This window comes from Ambystoma mexicanum, chromosome 1q (assembly GCF_040938575.1).
Source record: "Ambystoma mexicanum isolate Mex_15411 chromosome 1q, UKY_AmexF1_1, whole genome shotgun sequence".
Taxonomy (NCBI): Eukaryota; Metazoa; Chordata; class Amphibia; order Caudata; family Ambystomatidae; genus Ambystoma; species Ambystoma mexicanum.
This window is the reverse complement of record NC_090922.1, coordinates 1496001929-1496029325: the sequence shown is the minus strand read 5'-3', so window position 1 is coordinate 1496029325 and position 27397 is coordinate 1496001929.

Sequence of the window (27397 nt, the reverse complement as noted above, 5' to 3'; positions counted from 1 at the left end):
TCGGTGTAGATGTTTACGATAAGTCCCTCGGATACTTCACAGACTCTGGTTAATGCAACAATTTCTACAGCTTGAGCGGAATTATGTGGAATTCTCTTGCTCTCTATGATGGTATTTAATGTTGTAACTGCATAAGCAGCAGTGGATGTACCATCAGGCAGCTTAAAACAGGAGCCATCACAGAATAGCTCCCCATCTTGAGATTTCAAAGGTGTATCACTCAGGTCGATTCTAGCCTTAGTCTCCTGTTCAGTAACATATGGGCAATCATGTGATATCTCATTATTGCGGTCTCCCTCTTGTGGAGACGGCATACGTTCAGCCGGATTCAAGGAACAACATCTCTTAATTTGTATATGTGGGGAAAATAGAATCAGCTCATACCTTGCTAGTCTAGCGGATGTGAGATGTTGTGTCTGTGTTCTGTATGCAGCTGCAGAGTGAGGTACCATCACGGTTAAAGAGTGACCTAAAACCATACCCTCACTTTGTTTTACTGACACAGCAGCAGCAGCCACATCCGCAGTTCTCACACATTTCAGCAAATCGCATGCAACAGGGTCCAACGTGGAGGAAAAATAGCAACACGGCCTGTTCCTTCCTCCATGTTCCTGTGTCAAAACTGCCAAAGCACAACCTTATCTCTCATGCACATACAGAACAAAGTCATTTTCGTAATTTGGCGTGCCCAAACTGGTGCTGAGCACAACACAGCTTTAAGCAGATGAGAAGTGTTCTGGCAATCCATGTCCCATAGTGAAGGCAAAGGAATATCCTTTTTTGTCAATGCTAACATAGGTTTTATCAAAAGTGAAACGTTTGGAATCCATTGTCTACAGTATGAAGCCATGCCAATTAAAACCCTGACCTCTTTCTGCACATTTGGAACAGACATATCAGAGATGTTTTGTATGCATTCAGGTGTCAGCTGTCGGCCCTCCCTCAACAGGAGATAGCGCAAATAGGCGACCTCCTGTCGACAATACTGGAATTTCTTCAATGAAGCCTTATGCCCATGTTCTGCCAGGTGAATAAGCAGCAACACGGTACCCTCCTTGCAAGCATCCTCAGAATATGCAGCTATAAGTAGGTCATCTATATACTGCAAAGGTGTGCACGTGGAAACTAATTCAAGCATATCGAGTTGCTCTTTCAAAGCTCTACTGTAAATACTCAGACTCTCTGTGTACCCCTGCGGGACACGAGTGAATGTGAACGAGCGACCCCTAAAGAGAACGCAAACAAATATCTACTGTCAACGTGCTGAGGAATACTGAAAAAAGTCTTCTTCAAACCTACAACACTAAAATGTGTGACCGTAGCCGAAATCATCCTCAGGATAGTGGTGATATCAGGCACCATCGGGAACTGTGGAGCCACCACCTTATTAATTGCACGCAGATCAATAATGAAACGGAAAGGTATAGCATTATCCCCTTTCTTGTATATAGGCAAAATCAAACTGTTACACACACTTCCAGTAATCTCTTCACTCACACCTCAGTGTATCAAAACTGAAACAATACTCTTTAAAGCATGTTCTCCTTTGACCAAAAACTTGTACTGTGGAATACATGGCAATGTAATACCAGTTTTCAAAACAATCTTAACTGGCTCAACATTAATGATTCCACATCATTGTAATTCACTGCCCATAAACAAGTGGGAACTCTACTCAATTCGCTTGGCAAAGGCATGGACACAAATTGTGAAACTGAATTTTGTTGTGGCGAAATCGTCAAATACAAAATAAATCACAGCATTTAATTTCTTCAACAAGTTGAATCCCAATATGTTTTCACCTCAATTTGTCATTAAAGAAAATGGACTGGAATCAGTAAATGGTCCCAGTGCAATTGGTACCGGCTGAGAGACCGGACTAACCACTGGCGTACCAGAGAACCCTACAGAAATATTGCTCCGCCCTGACAGTGGTATATCTGGAACCCGCAGATGGTTAATGGAACACTTCTGTGCCCTGGTGTCTACTAAAAATGTATGCTCCCTATTCTCCACATTCATCTCAATGTAGTGCCCTTTCTGATCAATGGGAATAAGTAATGGTTACAGATCCTGCTTCGGGCTGTCCTAGCGAAACAATATGTCGTCAGATGTGAAATCTTCACTGAAGGAGGCATTAGAAGGATTATCAAAAACATTCCCACTATTGGCATTTTGTCGCTGTCCCCCTTGACTATTCACTCCATCACCTTGTGGCAGTGTCTGTTGGTTCTGTGCAAACTGATTTCAACCAAGACCTGCCATCCCAGGATGACCCCTAGAACGTTTGCTCATGGTGCCATATATACCATTTGTTCTCTGTTGTGGGAACGGACATTGTGCTCACTAATGGCCCTCTTGTCTACAATACGCACATTGATTAATGTGAACAGGACCCATTTGTGGGCATGTTTGTGGCGTAAATGTACTCCTGTTTGCATATTCCCACCGCTTGGTCCTCTCACTCTCTGTTGTAACAGTACCCTGGTTTTCAAATTGCCCTTCTTCTTTTCCACCTTCTCCTTCTCAGTGTTCTCGTAATACTGAGCCATGTGTAACACTTCAGATTGCAACTTTGCTTGCCCTGCACTCTTGGATGCCATAATCTGTGATTGTATGCCAGGCAACAATCCACGTACAAACTTGTCAACAAACAACCTCTTTACCAGTGTCGTACTTAGGTCCTGACTGCTAAAATCTGAAAACACTTATTCAAATCTATTGAAATATTCAGTTGTCCCCTCAGACTTCCTTTGCATGCAGGCTGTTAGTTTATCCCATATAATTCTCTTCTCGGTTACCAATGTCTTCAACATGGTCACTATGTGATTCGGCAGCATTAACATAACCTGTGGCGGTTTCTCGCCTGCTTTCCTAGCCCCATCAGCTTGTGTCAAGGCATCCCATGTATCACCCATCCCTGCCTGATCATCTACGGTCCTAATTTGCTTCCATAAATCAGCAGGTAGGATCACGGGAAACAATAAGTCGATATCATCAAGGGTGAAAAATTCACGAATTAAAAACAGAATCTATCTCTTTGTAAAACCCTGCTGGATGCTTCCTCATATCTGGAATGGTTAATCGTATTCACTTCTGGTCTAGAAAACGGAACGTGTACAAACTGTGAAATATAGTGTGCTGGAATAGTGGTGGCAGGTATTGCCCCATCTGCAGGAATCTCTACTTTCGGAAGAAGTGTCAGAGGAACCTCCCTCATTGGCAACTGTACAGTGGGAAGCTCTGAACGTTTGTTAAGCAGTAAATCTAAATCAAGTGAAATAGAAGTCAATGGGCCTCATTACGAGTTCGGTGGTCCGGAATCTGTTGTTTCCGTGATGACGGTGACAAAGTTTCCGCGACCGCAAGCTTGCAGAATCATCGGCCTATTACGGCTTGTCAGTCGCGGGCACCAGAACTACCCAAACACAGTTTCACTGCCACATGGAAACACCCACGGACACGAACATACTGCCAAAAACAGTAGCAGTGGAAAATCTGTGACCGTCCCCCGCCGACACGGACACGGAATCACCTGAAGCGGAAATACTGTGAAAAAAAACCGGAACGAGAGAGGCGGCCATTACTTAAACCACAATCCACTGCCATCCTCACAGACCACAGGCCACATCACCTCCTTCATTTTGGAAAACCAACCACCACAATGGCATCCTGCATCCCTGCTACAAGACAGCGCAAGCATAGGTTCACAGTGCTTGTGGAGCACATTGTAGGCAATGCTGACATGCTATTCAGCACAGACCAGCGGTGCAGCACACAGCAATGCCGTAAGGAGGCCTGGGCAGAAGCAGCATGCAGGTGCACAGCCGTAGGGGTGACGACATGCACCATCAAGGACTGCCACAAAAGGTGGGATGACAGAAGGCTGCGAGTGCGGAATCTCATTGCTGCACACCGCCAGCGCAGCACTGGCACTGGTGGAGGCCCAGCATCGCCATTAAAACTCCAGTGGTGGGAGGAGTGGTGCAGCAGTATCTGCACACCAAGGTGCAAGATACTGCTGCAGGATGCTGAGGCCCAGCATCGCCATTAAAACTCCAGTGGTGGGAGGAGCGGTGCAGCAGTATCCTGCACCTCGAGGGGATACAGGGCGTCGGCGATGCAGAAATTGGAGTATGCCCACCTGTTCATGTCAGTAAGTGCACAGAGTACAAAGCCATGAGAGTGACCCAATGCATCCACCAATGAACCCCCACCCTCAGCCAGGGCAGGAGTGACCCAATGCATCCACCAATGAACGCCCCCAGCCAGGTCAGGAGTGACCCAATGCATCCACCAATGAACCCCCCCCACAGCCAGGGCAGGAGTGACCCAATGCAACCACCAATGAACCCCCCCGGCCAGGGCAGGAGTGACCCAATACATCCACAAATGACCCAGACAACAAGCAACATGCACTCAAGGCATGCCTCCCGGACATGCACACAGTGCGTGACTGAGTACAAGCTGAGTCACACACACCGGAGTGCATCACCTGTCAAATCTGTGTACATGCAAGTGGGCAGGGATTGTTCAGCGGGATGCATGTGATGGACCTATCAAATCCCACCACACAACTAACAGCATGCCCTCTATTCCCCCACAGGCACATCAAGTGACAGTGAAACGGCACAACAGGCAACGCCATGTCCACCCGAACGTTACCGACGCAGCCGCCCTGCCTGGGATGCTGATGCCAGCACCTCCGGGACACAGGCACCTGCATCAGCAACATCTGGCATGGATACCCCAACCCACGCGCCCATCCCCATACAGCCTGCTGCCACACAAGTAGCACCCATCACCACCATGGTCACCAAAACCATTGAGCAGGCAGTTTGCACTGAGGAGGATGCAGCATCCTGTGGTGACAGTGCCCCAGTCGTGCAGCCTGAAGATGCAGGACAGGAGGAGGTGGCTGACATGGGTGACCTCTCATCCCTCCACAACCTGCAGTTTAGCCCCCCAGACCTACACAGCCCCCATGAGGTCACCAACACCCTCAATGGCTGAGTTGAGTGCACGCATACAGTGCATGGAAGACCAGCAGGCCAGCTTTGCACAGCTGGTGGAAAGGCAGTTGGAGGAGGCTGGGCTGCAGCAGGAGGAGGTGATGCAGCAGCAGGAGGAGGCGAGGTTGCAGCGTGAAAGCACTGCCACATCGGTACATCGCCTGTCCAGGGCCATCGGGCGTTTCGCCACAACAAATGTGACCATGTCGGGGAGGGCAATAGTATAATGTCCTCCATCGCTGAGTCCATGTTGGTGGCCCAGCACTTGTATTTTGGCTGTGTGCCACGGAGGCGCTCAAGTCGGCTGGCTGGCTCCTCTGGCAAGGATGTTACTGCACATAAGCGTGGCCAGAAAAAGTGTCCACTAGGAGTGACTGTCCACAAGACATTTTGGGATCATTGGGTGTATGGTGGTGGGTTCATTTGGGAGGTGGGGAGGTCTGTTATGGGGTTAGTGTGTTGGGGCCTGGTTGAGGTGGATACGTTTGGGAGGTGGTGGAGGTCCATTATGGGGTTAGTGTGTTGGGGCCTGGTTGCAGTGGGTACGTTTGGGAGGTGGGGAAGGTCCATTATGGGATTAGTGTGTTGGGGCCTGGTTGGGGGTGGGTACGTTTGGGGGGTGGGTGTGCTAGCTTTCCTATCAATACCACCTTATTTCCTGCTTTGTTAATATTAAATCCCTGTTGAAAATGAAGTGACGAGTGGACATCCGTTTTTTCATTTGTTGTCGTGCTACATTTAATTCATGCAGTGCTGTTCATGTAGAGTCTCTCAAAAGAAACTGCGAATGAGTGCATCCCGTGCATGTTGTCCATCATGTGCACCCCTGCCAGGGAACGCAGGCATCCCATCCCCATCGTCATCTTCATCATCCACTTCATCATCATCCTCCGTGTCTGGGGGCAGAGGGGTGTTCCTGCACATGCACAGATTGTGCAGCATGGCACACACAACCACTATTTTACCCGTCTTCACTGGCTTGTACAGCAATGATCCGCCAGATCTGCTCAAGCAGCGGAACTTGGCCTTTAGTAAACCAAATTTCTTCTCAATCATGTCAAGTGTGCAAACGTGTGCCCTGTTGTAGGCCTCCTCATGCCTGTTCCTTGGCCTCTGTATGGGCGTCATCAGCCATGGCATCAGTGCATATCCTGCATAACCTACATGTAATGGGAAGGAAGGAGACTTGTCAGTGTTTGTGGCATCCATGTGTGTATAAGATGTAGAACATTCATGTACCATTGGTGGTTCAATCATATGGGGCATTGCGCTGATCTGACTACTGGGTGAACCCCATTCCTGTGTCATTGTGGTCCATATTGGCGCTTTGACATTGGTGGACGACTCGCTGTGCATTGGATGATGGCCCTATGCTCATTTGTGGTTGGTAAGTATGGCAATGATCGAGACATGCGGCGCAGTCTGTCAATGGACACTGTGATAACGTGGATCGATACAGAATGTCGGAAATGCATTCATCATGGGCATTGTGGGGGCACAGGTGAATTGGATGTGTGGGCGGACACGCTCCCTCATGTCTTGTTTGCTTGTGGTGCTATTCCAAATTGCCGTCCAAATTTCAGTGTGGCTGCTGATGTCGTCCTCAATCATGGTGACTGTGGACATGATTGTTGGACGGTCAAGTCGATATAATGTGTGGATCTGCCCTGGGGTCTGGTTCCAGGGTGAGGTCCTGATGCGGGGTATTGCAGGGTGCCTGCTGGGTCGTGCCGGCCGCACATTTGGATTTGGTATGGGTGTGGGGTTTGCTATCTGCTGCCTGCGCCACCTCCGCCTCTGCCTCCTCCTCCTCTTCTGCATTACTGCCACTATGTGCGCTGCAGCCTGTAGGTTCAATAGCCCCAGGCCCAATGCTGCTACAGCGGCTGCCTGCATGGTTATGTCTGGAGTTGGCCTGGGTGTGGGTGTGGCCCTTTTGTAGGCTCCCAGTGGTCTGCTGGGTGCAGCTGTGCTCATGTGGTGCACCTGTGGCCTGATTCAGCTCACCTGCCACTGTTTACCGCCATGTATGCGGTGGCGGTGGTACCGCCACTGTGTTGACAGTGATTCTGCAACATCGGTGGCAGGGTTTCAGTGTCCGTGCTACTCGTAATGCGCACAGTGTTTTGTGTTGCCGCTAACGGGGGTGTCGATGCGCTGTGTCCCCCAATGCTTTTTCCGGGTGGGTTGTCTGCACGGGGGTGTTTTCGGGGGGATGGTGTTTCTGGAAGCGCAGGTCAGAATAAGCTGGTCTGGTAAACGTTGCTGGTACAATTTTAACAGCAACGTTAAATCCGGACTGGCAGACTTGTAATGAGGCCCAATGTGTAGCGGGTGAAAATGCTCTCTTATAGATAAGCATTATATCAACAGGACAACATAGATTTCTCTTCATGCATTCATCTTGCAAATACTTGACCATCACCTGTAATACTTTCCTTTGCATCTCCGGAGTATACTGACTAAACGTGTCATGCACATTAATGGGAGAAATCGAAACATCTGAAATCCATCTAAGAGCATCTCTGTTAGAAATACGCATCTCTTCACTAATGGGTTTCAGTGGGGGTAGGAATCGCTTCTGTACATACGAAGCCTGTTGCTTACCTCTATCCAATTCATCTTTATGCAAACGATCGAGTTCCCTTTTGAACATAAACACCTTTGCAACATGCTTGCACACTTTCGCCGCGGTGTCTCTCGAATGAGCCAAGAAATTCAAATCATGCAATTCTTCAGGAACAATCGTGTCTGTCAAATCACTCCATACATCAGCAAGAGATGTCCCCATCTGCTCTATCAATACCTTTTGTTCAGGCATACCCCCATGGTCAGACATCGCAATCAAAGCAGCCGTCTCATCACCCCCCTCTTTATACGTCTTGGCCCATTCACGCAATTCTTCCACCACCATTAATCCAAGCATTGAATAAAGGACTCAACTTCTGTCCAGATCAAAATTACGACTACTTCACAACAACAGTCGACCTCTACACTTTCTGCAGAAAATTGAAATTGAAAAAATTCTTTGCAAATATGGAAGTAAAGAAAAAAGCTTCAGAAATCACTTTGAAACCCTCCGACTTGTCCGTAGAACATGTTGTAAAAACACTAGACCTTATCAATATCACAGAGGAAAATGATCAATTTACCATGGAAATATTCCTAGTGGAACAAAATATCGCAACAGGTCTAGCCATCCATACCAAACTTAAAGACAAATCTAAGTTCATACCAACATTACCACCTGAGAATGCAATTGATACTTTCTTCAAAGTAGTCCAAAAAGAACTTAGGGATATCTACATCAATAATAATACCAGTCAGAACAAGCTCAAATATTGGAACAATCTCACAACAGCTCAAACTCAAGCACTGAGAGAGCTTAAAAAAAAATCAAGATATCACTATTAAATCATCCGACAAAGGTGACAACATTGTGCTATTAAAAACCAATGATTACATAAACATGGCTTCAGTACATTTGAGAGATCACAAATGCTATGAACAATTTAACGACACCCCATTAATCAAAATAGGGGAAAGATGGAAAACAATGAGTAACTATTGGAAGGACCAATCACTCTTAACAGAAGAGGAATACCAGTACATGACCATCACACACCCTATCACTCTGACCATTTATTTTCTACCGAAAATCCATAAGAAATTCACCAATCTACCATCAAGCAGGCCCATCATCAATGGCATTGGATCAATCACCGAACATATCTCAGAGTACATAGATCACCAACTTCAACCACTGGCAAGCTCACTTGCTTCAAAAATCAGAGATACCACTCATATCATCCAACTTACTGACAATATACCATGGAACAAGGACTACTGGCTGATAACCATGGATGTCACATCATTATACACCAGTATTCTTCACGACAAAGGACTCACCACCACCAAGTATTTCTTGAAAACCCGTTCCGTTTCTCTCCATGACCAACATGATTCTTGAGATGTTACAATTCACACTTCAAAATAATACTTTCACTTTCAACAAATCTCTCTACCGGCACATACAAGGCACAGCCATGGGCGCGAAATATGCCCCACCCTATGCGAATCTGTACATGTGCCACTATGAACTAGAATTTGCGTGGCAACATCCAGCATTCACTCACCTCAATAATATTGTTTTCTGGGCCAGATACATCAATTACATTTTTCTCATTTGGAATGGATCAATACACGCATTTCAGGACTATTTCCAATATCTCAATCATAACATCTACAATCTCAAACTTACTACAGAATACAGTCAAACAAACATCAATTTTCTGCACATCACATTCTACCTTGACAACGACACTATCTGTACTACACTCTACACCAAAACAACCGCTGTTAACAGCATACTCCATGCGTCCAGTAGCCATCCACAACACGTTATCCGCAACATACCCTTTGGTGAAATTTTGAGAGTCATAAGGAACTGCACTAAGGAAGACGATTTTGCAAACCAGGCTACAAAAACAATGTACAAATTTATTGAAAGAGGATACCCAACAGCACTTGCAAACAGAAGTTACCAGAAATCACTCACAACGACCAGACAATCATTGCTACAAGTCAAACCCAAAACAAACCCAATAACAAATGGCAAAGACAGGAAAATCAACTTCATTACAAACTACAGCTAAAACAATCTAACCATTCGGAAAATTCTCACCAAGTATTGGAACATTCTCAGATCAGACCCGGATCTCTCCACCACATTGGAAGTAAGACCCCCCTTAACCTTCAAAAAAGCAAGAAACTTAAAAGATGAACTCAGTCCTTTGCACTTTGTGAGCAATTCAATCTCAGGAGACCCTGACACACACAAACCATGTGGCTACAGAAACCACTAAAAAGGAGCTAGAAATGTGCCCAATGTTCGGTATGCAAATTTTCAGACAACGCAAGAACCACCGTCACCAAACCAAATGGCACTATCCACACCATCCAACAACTCATCAATTGCAATAGCAAATTTGTCATATACATCATCACCTGTCCTTGCAATAAACTATACATAGGAAGTACTATCAGAAAATTGAAAACCAGAATCAGTGAACATATTCGAGCAATCACTAATCATGACACAAGATCTCTGATAGAAAATCACTTAATGGAATCCCATCGACCGGCACAGATCAGTGAACTCAAATTCTTTGGAATTGTTAAACTTCAACCCCCCCCCAAGAGGAGGCAACATTGAACTCCATCTGAGACAACAGGAAGCACGCTGGATCTGCCTAATGGACACCTGCAACACTGGCCTGAACACAGACCAAGAGCTATGTCACTTCCTGTACATTTCTTCAACTTGTAACATAAAGTCTCCACAACATTTGAACAATTGGTAATTAACTTCTTTCCACCATTTGGGAACTCTGCAGTATCCAATACAACTGACCAATTGTTAATTAACTTATTTCCACTATCTGGGAACATTGTCACACAACCTAAGAGACTACATTTTCTTACCGTTTCCGAATCACTGTGCCATTTAGACATACCTGTCAACACCCTAGCATTCATCCACACCGACTGCTTTTCTTTCTAATCTCAACTCTCACTTATCATACCACAATACTGCTCCACCAGCTATTAGCCCAACTCTATATCAGAGAGTATGTCTTACACCACCTCTTCCTTTTTATTGAACTAACTACAACATTGCTACACCAGCTACTAGCCTATTTTTTCATATCAGAGAGCATGTCTTGCACCACTTTCTCCTTTGGTATTACCTTACTCTTCAAAGCAACAAATTTCAGTCAACCATGACAACCTACAGCTTAACGCATGTCCGACTGCTGTCTACACCGCAGAATCTTGACTGCCCACATGCACTTATCCAAAATAAAGTTTCTGGCTTGCATGATATTAATAATTATAATGGAGAATGATTGAACACAATCACTTATATCTCTGCGATGAGACGAGCTAGGGTGAGATCGTCCGGTTTCTCACTCTTTTCATAACAATATGATCTCACCATCTGTTACCTGCTAAGGTCGTCCCTTTACTCATCAGTTTTATTTAATATTCGAAAATTCAAGACACAATATTTTTGCCCACTCCAAGATGTCGGATCACACACCAGAACTGATGCAACCTCGTCACCACGTACGAACGCAATGACGTCATCACGCACCAACGTGATCACGTATGATGTCACCGCATGCACGCAAATCAACAGCGTCATGCCATAAATTCGGCCCCCGCGAATTGCATGGCGGACGCCACATCGATTCGAACGAGAAGGACCAGATACAGCTTAACAGCGGTAAGCTCATCTCTATTACATTTAGCCTGACTACCTTCTCTGGAAACATTAAGCCTCCATACTAGGAGGTAATGTCTTTACCTTAGCACATTTCCCCTTTATCCAGTACTCTCTTTGGCCTCATCTAGCCTCCATACTAGGAGGTTATGCCTTTATCTTAGCACACTTCTCCTTGATTCAGTACCTATTAGTCTGTTAGCCCTACATTGATCAAGCTTCCTGCCAGTTGCCTAAAATGCTCAATTACAATTATTGTCCTTTATAGAATTTATCGAGCAATTTGTACAACACCTTTTCTCCCTAACAACCCGCTTGATATTTATGTACTCAGCGCACTTTTATATTAAAAAAATCTTGGAAAACAGTATGCAATTAAACTGTTTCAGATCAGCAGAATGGAATGACAGTCGACCTTTCAGGAAAATTGTTAATGCTCCTGCATCATCTGAACACCACTTATCTAACAATAGTCAACAACTTGTAAGTATTAACGAGTCATGCTTCACAACACAGTGCATTTCTTTCACTATATGAACCAGAGAGTGCAAGACTATATGCTCTTAAAATCAATCTTCTTTTCTTCCTCTCAGAAAACATTATCTGTGTTTACAATGGATACCTAAACAAACAAATGACAATATGGAATCAAATCTCTGTCAATATAGTTTCCTCCTGAAGAACCACCGCAACCACGCGGTGGGGAAACATGTGTCGAGGATTACATTTGCATCTACGTGTTGTCCTCAATAGGACTCTCCACAACCACAGAGCCAATTGCTCTTGAGGTCTACTCCTGCAATTTTGTGTTGTCCTCAAAAGGACTTCTCTCAAACATTGAGCCAATTTCTCTCCATCGCTATTCTAACAACAATCAAGGACACATTCTCTCATCAACATTAACGAGGATCTTTTACATACTTAAGGACAAACATTGTTCTCTAAAGGATTTCATTCAAACACAGAGCCAAGTGCTCTTCCACGCTACCTCAACTAGAACAAAGGATACAATCCACCATTAACACCAACAAGGACCACTAGAGACCTTCTCTTACCATCTTGTACCACTTTTAAAAAATTGTTTGCCAAGACTAAGTGAAAGCAACTTAGTATAAATCAATCTGTATTATTTAAAATCTTGATCCAAGAGAATCAAGAACATTTGGACCCTATTTTGACATCTGATACCCAGTTTATTTCAACTTGTGACTCTAACAATCTTTTTGTTATATTCGAAGGTGCGGCAAACCTGCTCTTTAATTTAAATGTGTTTGTATTTGTCCAAAGAATTAAATCTTTTTTTTGTCACTCAAACTCAAATCTACCTACTCTTTGTCAACATTTTGTAACACTGAGAAGCGTGACAGTAGGGCTTTTCTTCTTTTCAGCTTGGTTCAAGCCCAGGTCAGCCTCTGTGGCATCCCTTTGTTGCTGCATCTCTGCTGTTGCTATTCTGAGCCTTTTAGATCTTCCCCCACTCCGGGCGCCAACACTGTTTCTGAACACCAAGGCTGGTTTTTCTCTTTCACTCTTTTTCTGCTTGCAGTTATCGTACTACGCGTCACTATTCTCGAATCAGTGTCAACCTCTTCACGGTCCACAAGTGGATCGGAGCTAGTTGGCAATGAAAGCCTATATGAATCATGCGCATTAGGAGGCGGAGGAAATGTCGCTGTCGGCGCAGTTGGTATTACAGGAACGGCGACCGCAAGTGTCGGCATGGATGCTGGTGCAGGAGGAGGCACATAAGGAGGTGATACAATTGGGTCGATGCCTGAATCGGTCCTACGCTCATTCAACAGCTTATTAATCAACTCATCTGATGCATGCAAATCTTGGGACAGGGATATCTTTTGTACATCCAATTTAAAAGCTCTATCCATACCTCTAATAGATTCTGCTTGCTTCTGTTGATCATGTACTAAGGCTTTCTCAGCATTTGTCATATGTCTATGTGCATGCTTCTCTCTACTTCTGAGCCTCTGCATAGCTTCCTTCTTCCAATCTCTAACAGCGTCAAATGCAGCAGGTCTCGCTTTCTTACGCAACAATACAGATTCTAAATACTCAATGCTAGCTATCTCAAAACTTCCAAAGTCTGGCAACTGAAGCTTTGGAGTATGTCTAGTTTGTCGATGCCAAATGGTATTATATATGATAGAGCATAGGCCGTGCTTGCAATACATTTCATAGGCCGGCTCCCTTCGGGTGGCGCCGGTTGACCATGTTCCAAAGATTAACATCCTCTGCGAAATAAAAATGCAAAACAGGATGACAATTTACCAGGCATACCAAAATTCCTGTCTTACCTGGCTAAGATATATTTGCGCAAATGTACCCTTAGAAACAAACAATATCAGACCGTTCATAGTACTGGTCACGACTCACCTGATTTAACCAACCAAGTCCAATGGACATCTATCGTCGTGGCTGGCGCTTTCATCAAACAAGCTTTGATTCTGGAACCTTTGTCGCGATGCCCTATAATGCTGCCCATTGTCCAGAGATCGGGTGTGGCAGTACTGCGAAGAGTCACGTCTCATTTGCAGGGACGCCGTGTTACTCACCGTTCTCAATCCAATGGCCTCATCTTCGTTAAAAAGTGATGTGGCATCAATATGAGGGTCCCTTTTCGGGCACCATCTGAAAGATAAAAAAATGAGGCTTACTACAAAATAATCGAAACCCGCCAGTCACAAGTCAAAGAAACAATTGTTTATTAAGCTACAAGTAGCTACTCGGGTCTCAACACCCCACAACATGGGCAAGCAGACAACATGAGAGGAGAGAGAGCAAACATTCAGTAAGTACTCTCAGATATACCATACTTCGCAATCCTGGATAGCATTTGCTAACATTGTCTGCCCCCCCCATGTAATGCATACCATTGGGGTTCACAACCTGCCTACGTAGTTTACATTACCAGGACATCATTACTGCAAACTTTGCTGTCTCTCTTTGGAAAATTAACTGTCTGGGAACAAGGTGAATACGTTTGTGGGGGTATATCGTGTTCTCGAGTACAAGGTAACATTCTTTGCTCAACTCGTCCGAGTAATCTATTGTTGCTCCGGGAGCCTAAGGTCAGTCAGCTCTATAGCTCAGTAAATAAGGATTTCACCAACTGTACATTATTCTATTTAACTGCCTAGTGGTGGAAGATGCCGTCGGGACAGGATGGCACCTAAATTGCTGATAGTAGTGCTCTCACATAGCTTCAAGGTTCTACAGTGTAAGACAAACAATACGATCAGTGGCTGGTGCGTTCCTGCCTATGTAAGCATCACAAAGTTCACACAGCGGTCTTCTACCGCGTTCAGAGCGAAATGACAGAATTAGAGCATGGAGCACAAAGCAATCAAAGTGGTGGATGAAACTAAATGCAACGTAGCAGGCTTGTTCATGTTCAGTCATTACGAGAATGAAAAGTGATGCAAATGTGCTTGGCCCAATTTATAGTATCATACGATATTAAGGCAAATGCGTTTTCACAACGTTGCTTAACCAAAGTGCAATATCGTTAGATCTTTTACCCTTCAAAGTTTGCCAGTCATACCTTCCTACAGGAAACATTTTTGTGCGCAATTTATCAATCCTATGTCTAGACCATCTGAGGCTATTGCTAGCAGCATTCACTTGCAAATCCCCACACACGTGAGCACAGATTTCACCATAACCTAAATTAAATTAGTGTGGCATGGTCAATGTATGTATTTTCATAGATGACACCATTGCTAACAGAGGATAATTCCCACTAAAATAATCCAATGTAGACTATTTATTGAGCCCCAGGGCGGTCTCCCTCCATTCTCCTGTTCAGTTTTGTGATTTCCTACTCTTTGAGGTATGCTAACCACTGCGCACCACATGTATTAGAAGCATGAAATTGCATAATAATACATTTTTCATTTACAGTGTTGTGCTTTGGACTGCTTTTCTTATCAACACACCTGGAATTCCAATCTCCACATAACAACACTAGATTGTTGACTATCTGGTCTCCCCATTGAATTAGTATTGAATCTAAATGTTCAGAAACTGCATCAGAAACCAGATCCCCTGGGGGATCATAGATGAAACAATCAAACACATACACAGACCACCCGTGTGCAGATTATAGTCAGGGACATCATTTAGGAGTCACCAGGGGTCGCAACTGTGACCCCTGTGGTCTCTGTTGCTACCCCTTTGGTCTCCCTTGCTACCCCATACAAATATTATTTTGGGTTTCTTTTGGGTTTTGTTTACATTCAAGCTCTTGGGCTGTGGGCAGTGACATGTGGCTTTTTGCTTATTTTGTGACTGGCTTTCTTGTTAATGCATCTTTTTTTTAAAAAAAAAAGGGAGTTCCACAAGTGTAATAACACTTTCAGCAGTGACCCTAAATAAGAAACAATAGGAATAACAAATAATTTGTCTTTCTGGAAATCTATACAATAATTGCTAAACATATTAAAGGTTTATTTCAGGCGCACCTCAGGGGGCGAGTCACTGATTTAGTCTGTCCTTCAACACCTCAACTTAGCCTTTCCTCCTTCTGAGGTCCATAAATGAGTACCAACACAGGTTGGCTGATATTGTATGCATATTTCTTCTATATAAAGCGCTTAAGTGTAAGTGCTATGTAATACCACATCATTATCATTTGGCTTGGACGTCTGCTTGCATTGAACAGTGAAAGCAGAGTACAGGCTACCCCTCCCTTCAACGCACAGGTGGTGTTAGAAAAACCTGCAGAAGGCTAGGAGCTAATTAGACTAGCCATATAAGATCACACTTGCAAAGTGGGAGAATACAGATAAAACTAAATTTATTTGATAATGAAAAACATAGTAAAATCACAAATGGCAAGTGAAAACCTTTGTCTTGCAATATACATGGTAAGTAGCAAATACAGTGTTATTAAATGTACTGTGGCATATTCACATCACATTTTTACTGTCGAAACATTTGTGTTTCTGGTTCGGATACAGATTTGCAACAAAGTCTCCGGGTGACAAAGATTTTATGGTGCTCCGAACTTTCCTTAGGACACGAGAAGGTGTTGTAGTCAAGGGATGTCTAGAAATGGTCTAAAACATGAAAAATAAAAACAATTAACAGGTGTGGTCCTAAACCCTATAGAATGGGGTGAGCAAAGAACTGCAGGTTTGCACCTACCTATCGATAATTGGAGGCGTCTTGGGAAGGAATTAATTTGTGTCAGCTGTCGCATGTACAGTTGAATAATCTCCAAATCTCTGGAAAAACTACGGAGGATAGAGACAAATACTTATGTTTAGGACTCCTGAGGGTTTTAGGATCAATATTATGAATTACTTGTTGTCAGGTTTTAAGAACAAATCAGGATACGGTATTTCAACTTCGTGTAATCTTCCGTACGAAGATGCAGGTTTGCATGGAGGCAATACTCCTCTGCACGGTCCTAGAAAAGAGGACATATGGATAGAGCAACTCAAAAAGGGTCTGCTCATATGTCTTAGAAAATGGACACAGACATGGTGAAAAATGGGCAGGTGTACGGCGTGTGTCTCATAGCCGGTAGAGCAGTGGAGCATAGTCAGTAATTCGGCTAAGCCTCAATTTCATCAGCTGGAACCGCCGGCAGGCGGATTACGCCGGCGGCCAGCTCGAAGGCCATTCTAAGGCCTGTTGGGTGCCTGCTAACCCCCCATTCCATCCTTCCTCATCGTGGGGCGAGGGCAGGAGCCCCCCCAGCACCACCAGCCCAGCAGAGGAACCACGCGCCGAGCGGGGAACTCGGACAGGGCCTGCCTGACCCTGTCCCCACACGGCGCCTGACTCGCCCATGCCGGGCGCAGCGCGGCGCGAAACCGAGGCTAAGCCTCAATTTCATCAGCTGGAACCGCCGGCAGGCGGATTACGCCGTTGGCCAGCTCGAAGGCCATTCTAAGGCCTGTTGGGTGCCTGCTAACCCCCCATTCCATCCTTCCTCATCGTGGGGCGAGGGCAGGAGCCCCCCCAGCACCACCAGCCCAGCAGAGGAACCACGCGCCGAGCGGGGAACTCGGACAGGCCCTGCCTGACCCTGTCCCCACACGGCGCCTGACTCGCCCATGCCGGGCGCAGCGCGGCGCGAAACCGAGGCTAAGCCTCAATTTCATCAGCTGGAACCGCCGGCAGGCGGATTACGCCGGCGGCCAGCTCGAAGGCCATTCTAAGGCCTGTTGGGTGCCTGCTAACCCCCCATTCCATCCTTCCTCATCGTGGGGCGAGGGCAGGAGCCCCCCCAGCACCACCAGCCCAGCAGAGGAACCACGCGCCGAGCGGGGAACTCGGACAGGGCCTGCCTGACCCTGTCCCCACACGGCGCCTGACTCGCCCATGCCGGGCGCAGCGCGGCGCGAAACCGAGGCTAAGCCTCAATTTCATCAGCTGGAACCGCCGGCAGGCGGATTACGCCGGCGGCCAGCTCGAAGGCCATTCTAAGGCCTGTTGGGTGCCTGTTCGGAGCCACAGGAGCTAGGGGCCAGAAACTCTGCCCTTACCAATCCAGAGCCACCATGAGCAGGAGCTCCTTCCATCTACTGCTGGAGCTGCTGACACCAGGTATGTCACGAGTCCCTAGCTACAGCACGAGCGTGCGTCTTGAAGGCAACACGCGGCAAATTATTTAGTAATATCCGCACTGCTCCAGCGTTGCCCAGTGCGGCCCTTCCTGCCAGGATCTGCCCCATTAATGCACTCTAAGTGCATCCAGCCACCAATCGAAGCCCCGAGGTTCACACCATTTAAAGATGGCTGTCCGCCGCATCTTTAGCCCTCCATCCGGCCCCGCTACCCTGCAAACATCGTGATTGCCCCCTCTCCTCTATTGGGAGCCAACCACAAGCCAGCAGGTTCCGAACCGGCCCACCTCGAAGGCACTGTGCACTGTGCCTATCTCTAGCCTGTATACACCACCGAGCATAGGGCTAGATCCCCTGCCCATCTCCTTTGGGGTAAACATACCGCCCTTTACTGCAACCTTTTTTCAACTGTTCCAGCCAGCAACCTGAACTGTTTCAAGCCTTCACTGAACCCTGTTCTCGCAGTACGGTATAACACAGACTACTGCTCACATTGTGTAGTGCCTTATGGTCGCTTAGAGACCACTATGACCACTTGTGTAGTGTCTTATGGTCGCTTAGAGACTACTGTGACATTGTGTAGTGCCTTATGGTCGCTTAGAGACCACTGTAACATTGTGTAGTGCCTTATGGTCGCTTAGAGACCACTGTAACATTGTGTAGTGCCTTATGGTCGCGTAGAGACCACTGTGACCACTTGTGTTGTGCCTTATGGTCGCTTAGAGACCACTGTGACATTGTGTAGTGCCTTATGGTCGCTTAGAGACTACTGTAACATTGTGTAGTGCCTTATGGTCGCTTAGAGACCACTGTGACAACATTGTGTAGTGCCTTATGGTCGCTTAGAGACTACTGTGACATTGTGTAGTGCCTTATGGTCGCTTAGAGACTACTGTGACATTGTGTAAGTGCCTTATGGTCGCTTAGAGACTACTGTGACATTGTGTAATGCCTTATGGTCGCCTAGAGTACACTGCGTATTAGTACTGGGTATCAGCACTGTGCACTAGCATTTCTCCGATTCTCTGCGCTAGTACCCTCACTGCAGCACCATTGTGTACTAACATTGCGCACTAGCTTCTCTCTGACGATTTTGTGCGTCAGTTCCCTCTAAACTCAGAAATGATAACCTGGACCTTCCTCATTATGTTCCCATTCTGCCTGGTCCCCCATGACACCCCTTGTACAGGGTCACACTTTCGCTTACACCCCAACAGCCTCAGCAGACTAGCCTGCCCCAGACATTATCCCATACCCTGCCCCACCCCCTTCCTTCCCAACATCAACCCCTTCCAGCCTACCTCCTCCATTGACTCTCATCGCATAGCAGACACCCCCAGCCCCCAAGAAGCATCACAAACTACTCCCATCGGCCAACCCACTATCACGAACCTCACTACCAGCAGATCCTATCCCTGCTCAGGATTATCGAGATTCACCCGACTCAGATCCAGAACACACACACCCGCATCCTTCCCCAATCTAGGCAACAAACAAAACATAACCTTAACCAAATCTGCCCCTCACTGCACACGCCCTACACTTCCGACAGACCAGATATCACACGGCCTGATCGCACCCTCCCCCCGCACCCACATCAAAAAATCATGCATCACCACCGAAACCATTAAAGGTGCACTCATCAATGCGAGATCTGTAGTCGCCCATGCCTTAGACATTGCCGACATTATTACCGTCAATGATCTCGACTTCATAGCTATTACAGAGACCTGGCTCCACCCAGCATCTGGCCCCTCTCTATCACTTGCTATACCCAATGACTATACCATCTACCGTGCAGACAGACAAACAGCTAAAGGTGGTGGAGTAGCCGTTATTGCAAAAAGTTCCATCAACATTAGACACATACAAAACCAATCACTGACATCAGCGGAATTACTCACCCTCAAACTATCCACAACGCACACAAGCACTATCACCATCCACCTCATCTACAGACCGCCAGGCCCCATACTATCCTTTAATGACGACATAGCCCTTCTACTCTCTAACAATATCAAACCTAACTCTCGACTACTCATCCTAGGAGACTTTAATCTAGGTCTCAATGTTGAGAAAGATGACAAAGCTCACACTATCGCCAACACTATTTCAGAATTAGGACTCACCCACCATATCGCACAACCCACACATAACAAAGGCCGCATCCTTGACTGGATAGCTGACCTCAATTGCAACACTACCATCCTCTCCAACACTCCATGCGCCTGGACCGATCACCACCTTATTACCTTCACCATCAACAAAGGCACTCAAACACCAGGGCCCTCCTCCAATGCCCCACCCACACTCACAAGAAACAACAAAAATATCACACTAGAGAAACTCCTCCCGCTACTCCAACCCATCATCGACTTCTCACCCACCATGACCAACCCTACTGAATTAGTAGATTTATACAACACAACTATCCTTAAGGCCATAAATACCATAGCACCACTCAAGCTTCGGAAAGCCAAACCACGAGCACACCTCAATTCCTGGTTCACCCCCAAACTAAAAACACTCCGCAAAGCCAAAAGACAAGCTGAATTAGCATGGAAACAGTCACCATCCACTATTAATAAGACATCCTACGCACTAGCATCGAACATCTATAAATCAGCCATCATCCAGTCTAAAAAAAAACATGTACAATGAAAGAATCAGCAACGCCAAATCTAATACCAAAGAGCTCTTCAATATCCTGAGAGAACTCGAATCACCCTCCCCCATTCCAGACACTTGCAACAAAGACATCCACTGGTGCACGAACATCCAGGAAGCACTCCTAGGCAAAATTGCCACGCCACAAGCCAAAATCCTGACAAAGAAAGAAAGCCTCACCCTCTCCGATAACATCACCCCCTCTACACACACCCACACCACCCCCCAAAATGATGACAATAACCTCTTTGAGTTTTCCACCATAACCATTAAAGAGGTTGAAGAAATAATCTACTCTCTTAAATCGTCCAAATGCCAAGGCGACACTTGCCCAGCCCCTATCATTAAAGATGCTGCCAAACAACTTGCTCCCTTCATCACCTCCCTCATCAACGCATCTTTCACCTCCAATATAGTGCCCAACAACCTCAAGGACTCCTGGGTTCTTCCTTTACTTAAGAAGCCCACCCTTGACCCTAATGTCCCCACCAACTACAGACCCATAACGACTGTACCCTTCCTACTAAAAATCCTCGACAGAGCTGCCTATCTCCAGATACAGAACCACCTCGAGAAAAATAACTTACTAGGACTCAGACAATCAGGATTCCGCCCCAAACACGGCACTGAGACCGCCCTGATTGACCTTAAGACACAGATGGACAACATTAAAGACAATGGTAAACTAGCCCTCCTTCTCCTCCTTGACTTATCGGCCGCCTTCGACCTGGTCAACCACGACATCCTCTGCAAACATCTATCCTCAGCAGCCAAATTTTCAGATAACGCCAACGCATGGATCCATTCCTTCCTTAACAACAGATCCATGAGAGTCTTCGCACCCACAGCCTCTGCCATCCCAGCCCCAGTCACTTGCGGTGTCCCCCAGGGCTCCTGCGTCTCCCCCACTCTATACAATGTATTCACGAAACCCCTCTTTGACATACTGGACCGCTTGGGTGTCATCTACACCAACTACGCAGATGACACCCAAATACTGATCCCTTTAACAGGCGACTACTCCACCGACCTCACTGCTCTCAACAACATTTATTCCATTATCCAAGAATAGATGGCCAAGCATGGCCTATGCCTTAATGACGACAAGACCGAGCTTCTTCTCCTAGGTTCCCAACCCAGACTTAATAAACTCGACAAACTCTATCAAGCATTCACTATAGACGGCAATAACATCACCGTCTCTAACAGCGTCAAAACCCTAGGAATCTACCTCGACTCCTCCCTCACACTGACAAGACAGATCAATTCCATCTCATCAGCCACTGCTTACACTTGTAAACTTATCAATGCCAGCAGACCTTACCTCTCACCATCCAACTGCATCACCTTAGCCAGAGCGCTAGTCCTTTCCAAAGTTGACTACTGCAATGCGCTATACTTGGGAACCAGTCAGAAAAACATCAACAAACTACAAGTCATACAAAACAACGCCTTGCGAGCAGCCCTGAACATACCCATCAAGAACACATCTCGGACACCAGACGCACCTGCCATTGGCTATCCATACCACAAAGAATTGAATATAAAACCATCTCACTCACACACAAATGCCTAGCTAACCAAGCACCCAGATACCTATCCGACAACCGCAAGCACCACACCCCAGCGCGCCCTACCAGATCAGCTCAAACACACTGCTTAAATATCCCAAGATTTAAGCTCCAAAAAGCAGGTGGCTCCAGCTTCCCCGTGCTTGCCTCCAAACTTTGGAATTCACTTCCACTCGAGCTGAGATCAGAACCGTCCTTTCACAGATTTAGACACAACACCAAAACTTGGCTTCTATCCAAAGAAACTGCCTAGCCCTACCGCACTAGCATGCACCAAGACTGTAAATTTGTAAATATGTAATCGATTTGTACATTTCTGCTGCATTATTCTTGTTGTATTCATTATTCTTGTTGTATTCATCGCAAGCGCCTGGATGCCCTAGGGCCAGGCGGCGCTATACAAATAATAAACTAAACTAAACTGAACTAAATTTCTAATGGTAAGTTGCATGCTAGATCATGAGGCTAGAACACGAGTCAGAGCACCATCTTAGCATACTAGATATCAAAGATCAAAAAAGAGAGGTGCTCGGTGGGCAGCCGCGAGGCAGGGAAGTTGCTATGGTCTGGCCCATACTGGGCTGCAGGCCTTTTTGGCTTGCGTGTGGTCTTACTTGTTTATTGTAGATGTGAACATTTTTTGTGCAGAATCTCCACCCATTAAAGGTGCTGCCAGCAACAGCCAGAGTCTTGAAACAGCTGTAGCACTGGCGTGCCCCATTTGAAGCGTCATCAGAAATGCTAGAGCGGTGGCTTCATTTGTTTGTGGCATTTGGCCTCATCACAAGTTCGGCGGTAGCCTTGCTGGTAAAACCGACAGGCTGCCGCCAAACTTGCCATTTTTACTGGCGCCTGGCATTGGGGAAGTACAGGGCCATTATAGACCTGGCGGACCCTGTATTTCCCCATTGACAGGCGCCAGTATTTATTAATCCCCATTCCCATTTGACCCCCATAGGGCTCAATGAGAATGGTGCCAGTGCTACCGTCAGTGTCTGCGTGCAGGTGCCGGTCCGCCTGCCAGGTCAGACCTAGCGGGCCGGACAGCACCCGCCTGCAGAACTCGTAGTTTGCTGGTCCGGTACGAATGGTGCCGGTAGTTTACCGGCACCATTACTACTGAACCGGCAAACATGTTATGAGGCCCACTGTCTTTTTAGAGTTGTTCTTTTGGTAATTTTACACTTTCCTTACGAGTTGGACATTTTAACATTGTGTAATCATAATATGAGCAGCAGCAGCAGTGATGATGATACCCTCTGGGTCCCTAATCCATCACCACCCAGGAAGAAAGCCAGTAGAAATGTGATTTTATTTACAATGCTTTTATAATCACGTATGGTGTGTGTTAGAGTGGTGTTTGGGATGATCTGAAAATGTGTATGTTTTAAAAAATAATTGCTGAAGTGTGTTACTGTGTGGTTATCTGTAAGAGAAAATCTTGTCTTCAATTGTTTGTTGTTTTGTGAAACCTAGTGTTTAATTTCATGCAACAATATTTTTGATTGGTTTTATTTTTAAATATACATTTATAAAGAACATAGGAATGGTATTAGTTGTGAAAACTTCTATTATGTAAAAAGGAAATGGAATGGATTTTCCGGTGCAAATTGCCCCAATAAATGCAGGCACAGCATGGGTTCAGCAATGCCATTTCTGTACATAAATTAGAGGTTGTAACATTTTGAGATGGCGTATTGGAAGTTTCCATGTGCAACCTTTTAAAATAAGAAACACACTGATTTTCTTTAATGTTCTCATTACACTGTTACTTGACACAGAAATACTGCCAGCTGTCAGTGAAAATGGTCTGGTTACAATGATTCTCCATGGAGTTAAGGCGAGTATTTAGCATAGCCATGCACATCTTTATAGCTTCTTTCATTGATTTTTCCTCTCTGTGCTGAGCAGGTGTCCTGCAAGATTAGAGCAAGTGATTCACGGATTCCCCAAGAAAATTACAATGTCAAATGCAAATTAGATATAACCCCAGTGTATTTTATTTGTATGTTGAAATATGTCAGCAGGATATGTAGTCAGGCTGCTCCAAAATGAGTCATATATATAAAAAGTATTTTGCAAAATTGAGTAGGATGATGAATATATCAAATATGAGTTATTCTGGTTACACTGTCTCTCTGGATCTAATAAAGGGTTGATAGTTGCAATCACTCAGATTTGGAAACATGCCAATGTATATCTTCGCAAGTTGAGGAAGAAGTCAAGCTCCTGGTATATCTTGATCAGATATGTTTAACAATGTGGAGTTACTAATGTAGTCTAATAAATTCCTTTTATTTTGCTTCTTCTTTCTTTCAGGTAATGTTGTAGATTAATAGAATTTACACTTATATGTAAATGTGAACTTAGGATGCTATATGTATGTATTCTGATATGATGGTTTCCTGTTCTCTTTTATTCTAATTTTATGTATATATGTTGTGTGAATATTGAAACTTTTAGAATTTTCTTTGATTATTTGTCAATTTTAAAATTTGTATCTAAAAATGTGTTTTAAAGTTTAACTAAATACACAATAATAAAAAAATATTTAGTCAAAGATTTTTAAGCGAGTGATGTATATGAAAATCAAACAAAACAGAACAACTAACAAATGTTTATTTTTCACCAAACTGGTGTTTCTTAAATAGGGGCAGGACAAAGTATGTAAGAATTAATAAAAATGAACAAATGTTTGCAAGGTTTTCATTGATGAATGATTTTCCATAATAATTTGCCCTTGGCTGCTGCTGCCTTTGATGTTGGTAGCTTGCTCGAAATAGGATCAATTTATACTATGATGGCCCTTTTCATTTCTGTTGTGATTGTACTGTTTGTGTTATGCAGTAGATATATGACTTTTGGGGCCCATTTCTCCCTTTACTTTATGATCCAGGTGGAGTATCTTTGAAATTGGTCCCAACACATCCAGTAACTTATCTTGGTATGATTTCCACGATGCATCAAGCTGTTTCTTGATGTGTTTAGAATACTTTTGCATGCAGCTGAGCATTATTTTGTCTTTTTTAGGAGTTTCAGGAATTCCCTTTAGCAGATGTGGTCTGGGACACTTATGCTGTAGTTTGTTTCTGGCTTTTTTGACCAGTAGTGTTCTCTGTCTCCTCATCAGGTATAGTGCTAGTTTTTGTTGGTGTCTTCCATTCTGATGACCTAGGATGAATGAGAGTGCCTGAGTCAAAGTTGTCTCCATTCTCCTTCTGATTTTACTCGGTCTTTGTTTTCTTTCGAGATTTTTTGTCTTTATCTTCACTGGAAGATGACAGCGTTTCCATCTTCTCTTCACTGGACAGCTCCTGCCAGATGTTGTTTTCCTCAACCGTGCTGGCTGAGGTTATCTTCTACCATGTGCTTTCTTTTATCCTCGATCTCAGTGCTTTTATTTTGCCACATTTCACTTTCTGTGGTGTACTCACAGGTGTGTGGCCTTCATGTGCTCTCTGGTATTTCTTTCTTCCCCCTATTTCTCTTCCATCATTGCCTGTACTTCTGATCTTGTCCATGCCTTGGGAGATCTTTAACCTACTCTGCATGAGGGATAGATGCTGTGGACTATGTCTCCAAGTAGCACCTAACACCTTCTGGATGGTCTGGCCCATTCTGGGCTGCAGCCTATTTTGTTTGAACATGTTTATTTGAAAAATATTCATTAAAGACATACATATAAAGTATCACAGTAAAACAGTGCATTGATGCTATTAAAATACACCGGCGTTGAATACAGTTTTGCCTTATATGTGGTCTTACTTGTTATGTGTAGCTATGAGCGGTGGTTATGCAGAATCAACCTCCACCCATTAAAGGTGCTGCCAGCAACAGCCAGAGTCTTGGAACACCTCTAGCACTGGAGCACTCCATTCGAAGAGTCATCAGAAATGCTGGAGAGGTTCAGATAGGAGGCTTCATTTTTTGTGGCATTGTCTTTCTAGAGTTTGTTATTTTACATTTTCCTTACCAATTGAACATTTTAATATGTCTAAACATGAGATTATCAGCAGTAGCGATGACGATGCCATGTGGGTCCACAATCCATCACCACCTAGTAAGAAAGCCACAGGAATAAAGGACAGTTGGATATATTTCGAGGTGAAAGAACAGTGCTCTAAAACAGAGGCTCGGGATGTTCAGTGCACATTGTGCAAGAAAACACTAAGACGTGGCCCATCTAATGTTCTGTCACAAAGCCTGGGAACATCAATCATGATAAATCATCTGGTGCAAGTCTACTGAGATGATGTGGATGATGCGTATTGGAAATTGCACGAGCACCTCAAAATAAAAATGCATGGGGCTCATGTATTACGTGCATGGAAATTGGCTCCACATCCAGCACCTGATTCCACCAGTGCGACGTGCCCAACACTGAATGAACCCTTTACTTTGGCAGCAGTATCAACTCCACTTCCAATTTTACTAGGTTCCAATGTCTAAGTTATGAGAGTCATCTGTGATCTATGCCACCAATGGGTAGCTGTGGGAGGTGCCGCAAGTAAAGATTGGGATAAGTTAATAGCTGAATTCCAGATTAATTGCTATCCTTAGTTTTTTTTTTAAGTGCAATATTTTCCCACCTTATTTAGAAAAACAAAAATATTATGTGTACGTAGATAAAAAGCTTGCTTTATGATTAACTATTGTTTACCCTCTTACAGATTTCTACTTGCAGATTCAAGAAGATCTATATTTGTAACTCTTTTTCCTATGCATTTTACTTTTCAATAAAAAAGAAAAACATGTAAAGAAATCAATTCACATATGGTTTGGGGAATTAGAGTCTTTTCAGTATATAATATATTGCACATCTGTGTTGCAGAAAATTATTATTTGACAATAAGCCCTAAGCAGGGTGGCATTACTCATCAAGTAATGCCCCAGGGTCTTTGTTAAGGCCCTCACTTTGATCGGGCCTGTAACAATATCAATTAATTATGTTCCTCTATCCATTAAAGGTGCAGCCAGCAACAGCCCGAGGGTGTCATTACGTTTGTTGGTCCAGTAATAAGGGTACTGGTAGCAACAGACCGGTACCCTTCCGGCAGGACTGATATGCCCGGAATTCAGGCCCCTACCGGCAGTCTTTTCACTGAGGCACTGTTAGCAACCCATGGAGTCGGGAATAGGGATTTATCATTTCTGCTGCCTACCATAATATCCCAGTGGCACCTGGGAGTCAGGTGGTGTAAACAATGTTACGGGGTTGCTGTAAACTTGCCACCTACCGGAGGGTTTTACCAGCAACTACATAATGAGGCA